At 38.6% G+C, this 5,918-nt stretch overlaps 1 pseudogene; it reads right to left on the reverse strand.

Moving 5' to 3' along the window:
- LOC123252880 overlaps positions 1–5,255 on the reverse strand; it is a 46,546-nt pseudogene extending 41,291 nt beyond the window's left edge.
- Positions 5,256–5,918: the final 663 nt, after the last annotated feature.

Genomic DNA, 5,918 nt, shown 5'->3' on the forward strand with positions numbered 1-5,918 from the left:
ATTTTGCTGAATTATTTCTGTTAGTATGGAGTCCAGGTTTCTATTAAGTTCTGGTTTTTCTGGAAGACCGATTATTCTCAAATTGTCTCTTCTAGACTGGTTTTCTTGGTCTGTCACTCTCTCATTGAGATATTTCATGTTTCCTTCTATTTTTTCAGTCTTTTGGCTTTGTTTTATTTGTTCTTGTTGTCTTGAGAGATCATTAGTTTCTACTTGCTCAATTCTAGCCTTTAGGGATTGATTTTCAGCTATAATCTTTCGGTTTTCGGCCATAATCTTCTGGTTTTCGGCCATAATCTTCTGGTATTCCTTTTCAATCTGGTCATTTCTGGTATTCAATTTCTGAGCCTCACTTTCCAATTGCAAGATTCTACCTTTTAAACTGTTATTTTCTTGCCAGATCTCTTCCATTTTCCTCAAAATCTCAGTTTTGAACTCTTCCATAGCTTGTGAGGAGTTTTCCTTATTTGAGGAGGGTCCTGATGCTTGATTGTTCTCCTCCTCTGTTTGCTCGGTTGTCTGGATTTTCTCTGTGTAAAAGCTGTTGATTGTTAAAGACTTCTTTTTCTTGTTGTTATTCTTTCTCTTCTGAACTTCCTGAGACTGTGTAGCCATTGTTAGCCCAGCAGCTTCTCAGATTTATCCTCATGCTCAATGTCTGTCTGTGATCTATTGGCTCCTGAGTTCTGAGTTCTGTTTTTTTCCAAGGTCAAGCCCCCTGGTGGACTCCCTTGCTTGATCCTCTGCAGGAGGTTCCTTTACAAGTCTCAGGGCGCTGCTTCCACAGTCGTATACCCTTCCACACTGGTTCCCCACTTAGGCTTTAGTTCCTGGTTGTGTCTGCCTCCACCCACACCTCCGCAGTGCCTGTGCTCTCAGCCTGCGCTCTGCGCCCTGCGTCCTGCTCCCGCACTCAGACTTTGCCTGCGTTTTTTGGCTTAATGGGGTCCTAAGTCTTGCTGCTCTCAGGAACAGGCCCCAGAGCTGCCAGTGACTCGATGGGTGCCCCAAACTTGATCTATTTCTTTTTAGCTGGCTTCGGAGCTATAGGTGTTGTGTGTGGAGGGGGTGGGGGTGGGGTGGTTGCTCAGCCCGCGATTTCGTGAGGGCTGTTTCACCCCTTTATAGCCTGGAAATGCCTCGATTCCACGTACCTTCCACGCTGTGCCCTGTTGTGGGGGTTCCTCCGTTCGTCTGGACTTGTTTTTATGTCCCCTTGAGGAGTTTTGTGTGTTTTGGTCAGGAGAGGTTAAGAGCTGCTTCTTACTCTGCCGCCATCTTAACCCGGAACTCTCTTCCCTATCTCTTTTAATCAGATTGATTTTTAATTTAACTTTGTCTGAGATTATGTTTGCTACTTCTGCTTTTGAAAATTTCAGGTGATGGATGAAAAATTCTGTTCCAAACCCTTCCCTTTACTCAGTGTGTGTCTTCCTACCTCAGATATGTTTCCTGTAAAAAAAGCATGTAGTAGGATTCTAGGCTTTAATCCACTCAGATATCTACTTTCATTTTAGGAGTGAGTTCATCCAACTCACACTCACTGTAATGATTACCAACTGTATATTCCCCTCCATCTTATTTTCCCCTTTTGATCTTAGTCCTTTACTTTTCTATCAGTCCCTCTTTACAGGTGTTTTCCTTTTAACCACTCACTCCCTGCTACTTCCTCCAACCTTCTATTGCCACTTCGATCCCCGTCTTATTCCCTTCCTTCTTATCTATATAGTGCTAGCAATCTATATCCAAATGAGTATGGTTGTTATTCCCTCTCTGAGCTAATTATGATCAGGGTAAAGTTTAAGCATTGCCTGTCACTAACATCATCCTCTCCTCCATTATAATTTTTTCACAATTTTTCTAGATGATATTTTTATTCCATTCTCCTAGTGCAATCTTCTTTTCACCCTTTGATTTATTTTACATATCATATCATTCTAGATTACTCCCCATACTTTCTGTTTATATATACTTCTAACTGCTTTAATACTTTAAAAATTCTTTCATTTCACCCTTGATATTAAATGCCATCTTCCCCATGCTCTTAGTTTATAGATGAGAAAACTATAGGTTATAGGGGTTGAATGACTTGTCCATGGTCATATCATGTTATAAAATAAATGAATGGATAGAGAGGGAAAGAGGGGGGTAAAGTGAATACTACCACTGCTAATTGGGAGACAGCAGTGATAGTTCATATATGTGGCTAGAGCAAGAGATCTGAGTCTTGCCACCTAGCTAGATGTTGTACCACCTCCCTCCTTTATAACAGGGCCCAGGTGGGATCCTTCAGGTCAATGGATGAATCTCCCTGTCAGGTCCCACCTGGGGTTGATTAATGATGGTTATTGGGCTCTATTAGCCTCGGACACATTTATCTGACTGCATTACTCCCTTTTAATAGGGTTGTTTGTTTGTTTTCTTATTGCTAGAAATATTATTTAAAAACTATAAAGCAATATAACACCCCCCTCCCTCAAAAAAAGTGAAGAGATGAGCAACAATGTCCTTACTAAAATCACATCACCACATCCTGTATGAATTTAATCAAGGGTACTGAAAAATCAGGCCAGAGAGATAGCTGAATGATGATATTGTTAATCTTTAATAGATATTGAAGAATTAGAGAGGTATAGTAAGACTGAATAAGGGCAAATGTACACAAATTTTTAAAAGAATGAAAGCAGAGAGGTAAAATGTTTATTAGTTACCTTGATATTGAAGAATTAGAGAGGTATAGTAAGACTGAATAAGGGCAAATGTATACAAATTTTTAAAAGAAGGAAAGCAGAGAGGTAAAATGTTTATTAGTTACCTTGACTTCTATCTCCTCAGAATACTGGCAAATATTTCTAAAATGGGATGAAAACTCAGAAGGAAAAGCAATATTAACTAAAGCCTCACTTATTTCCATAAAAAAGCAAATAACATCATTTTAATCTTATCTACTTCTTTAATAAGATACCTAAACTTTTAAATTAGGAAAATTTTACATATTTAGGCTAATTAGATTTCAAAACTACACTTGACAAAATATCTTTGATTATGCTTCTAAATCAGATTGAAAGATATGTTATAGAATAAGAGAGAAAATATTGATAATAAGGAGGGATAAAGGGTGATAAAGGGTTAAGGGATGAATAGGTATGTATATAGGAGGGTAAGGGAATGAATGGGAGCATATGAAGGGCTACTCAAACAGGCTAGTCACTGAGGCTTGAGACAGAGGGTACTGGGAGGAAATAGGCTCGGTTCTTCAGGCAGGGAAGGTATCTTTATGATTCAAGAGGAATTGGGCCAGTCAGAAATGTTTTAGATCTGGCTGGAGGGTTTCCTCTTGTTAATTTCTAAGAACCCTTGACTCCTCCCTGCCAGTGAAATTGATGTCTGCAGGAAGTCTCAGCTGGGTACCTCTTGTCCAAGATGGATGCCTAGGTTTTCCTCAAGAAATAAAAGGAAATTCATTTCTTCCCTCTTCACCCTTTGCCTTAATATTCAATACAATGATTCACCAGAGGCTTTTGTGTGGATAACAAAGGGGATTTATTGATGTTAGAGGTAGGCTAAGGGAAAGAGGGTTTCAGGGTTTGTAGCTGCTGCTAGGGAGAAATCTGGTGCTGGTGGAAGGGTCACAGAGAAGGAGGGTCAGACTGAGAGAGGCTGGCTCTCCCAGTCAGGAAGGTTTTACTGACCTGAAGTAAAAGTATTTATCAGATCACTAAATAAGGGGGTGGCTTGATTTTGCATATCCTTCTTGCCTATAGAAGCTAAACTCACAATGTCCAACCACCAAGCCCACCCTTCCTCCCAGGGCCCAATGGGGAAATTCAGGGAAATAGTAGGGATGTAAAATGGAGAAGTCAGGGAGAGGTCCAGAGAAATCAGGCTAGGTCGAAATGCCCAAAGACAACAAGCATGGGCAAAGGCAGAAGCCAAAAGACCAAAGCCCCAAAGCCAACAGGCAAAAGCCCCTCAGTTGGAACCTCGCAACTATTTGTAGTATCAGGCTCCAATTGTTTTTCTGTGAACATTCTAAAACTTCTAACTGCCAGGGCTGCTACAGTTGATTTGCAAAAGCAAAAAGCTTCTACTGCAACCCTGCATTAAAATCTTCTAATTTGTCTTTTGGAAATTTGCACCTTGTAACATTTCCTGGTTCCTAAGATATAAAGGGCTTCTTTTCTTACTCTAAGCTAAACTATAACTATGCCCTTATCCCTATTTAAGTTTTGCAAAGTAAGAAAAAGGGTTACTAGTTCATAATTGTTGCTAAGACTAATCTTAAGCTTACACTAAGACAGGTTATGGGAAAGGCATAGGAAAGAAATAGGGATTTAAGTTTTTCAAAAATTTTGAACAGAAAGGAAAAAACAACTTAGATATAAACATTCACAAACAGATTTAAAGCTAACATTTGCTAACTAAAACAAAGTAATAAATTCTATCTATGTACTTTTCTAATTTCATGAACTAACAACAATAATATCAATTAAGAAAAATGTCTGAAATCTAAACTTCTAAATTCTAATTCATTTTCTTAAAGTTAGTATATAAATATGTTAGTACACTTATGCCTATATTAGAAACCTTAGTAAGAATAAGTAAGTCAAACATTATTTATGTCTTTTAGTTAAACTATAGACTTAAGCTGTGTACAATATTTACAATAAAGGTAAGAAAATTCTGTCCCTGTTCTAACTTATCAGAATAACTAACTGTCCCTGTGTGTTAGTAAAACTTATTGCTAAGGATTAGTAAGCAAACATTTACATATTTACATTGTTTACAAAAAATGTCAGGTGATTTGAGTAGAAGGTGTCTGAACCAAAGTAAGAGGAAAACTCTATGCTAAGGCAGACAAATCCTTCTCTCTTAAGTGTAAGTTAGTGTTTCACATCTAGATGTGAAGTCAGAAAAATGTTCTATGTGTTCTCTAGTGTGACCTATCCATGTAATGAAGTGTTAAATACTTACTCCCCCGGAAATCTTTTGCAAATTGCATGTACTGTATGGATGGAATCTAAAGTGTTGGGTGCAGTGAGAATTCTGTTGGGTGTGAGTAGTGTTTTCCACATGCATGGGTCCAACGCTAATCTGATGCTCCACTTCACAGTGCTGTTGTTGTCCCATACACCAATTGTGTATCCTGTCACAGATGTCACAGATGTCTTTTGTCTGTAATCCTCTGGGCTGCTGTCCTTGCAATGATCTGCAAAGTCAGCAACACTTTCCTTGTGTCGTTTGATGCTACCCATGTCCTTGTCAACTTGCACTGGAACTGATGTTCTGGTGTGTTGACTTGTGTCAGGAACAAAGTTTAAAATGTCTATGAAATGTGATTAATTTTTCTTCTTTCTTTTCTTGTGGTTTAATAAACATGATTACAGGTAACAAGAGTTCATCATAGTGTCTTTTGTGCTTTCATTTATTCATTGATGTCAGTTTCTAGGTCTTGGATTGATTTCAAATCAAATGTGTCTTCTGTCGCTGATTCTTCTTCATTGTCATAATGGTTTATGAATGATTCTTCTAAGTGGTAATTGAGATTGGGATAATCATTTGGATGTAAAATTTGGTGTAATATCTGGCTGTTCACTGGCGCTTGGTCTAATTCTGTTTCTGATTCATGCTCTGATTGCTGTGATTGCTGCTCTGGTTCTGTGGTCTCATGTATAAGCTGTGGACTTTCTGTGGACTTATTTGGCTGACTGGTTAGTGCTAGTTGATTTTTGTGCTTATAATAACTGGGTCTTGCTGTTGTTGTTGGGACATGTCTTTTGCTGGCTAGACATGAGTGACATGGAACCAAGGATCCCTTCCTTTAACTTTGATTGCACTAGGAGTTGTCAAAATTACCTGGGATGGACCATGCTACTTGGGTTCTAATACAAACTTCCTAGTGAAGTTTCTGATGTAAA

This window comes from Gracilinanus agilis, chromosome 1 (assembly GCF_016433145.1).
Source record: "Gracilinanus agilis isolate LMUSP501 chromosome 1, AgileGrace, whole genome shotgun sequence".
Taxonomy (NCBI): Eukaryota; Metazoa; Chordata; class Mammalia; order Didelphimorphia; family Didelphidae; genus Gracilinanus; species Gracilinanus agilis.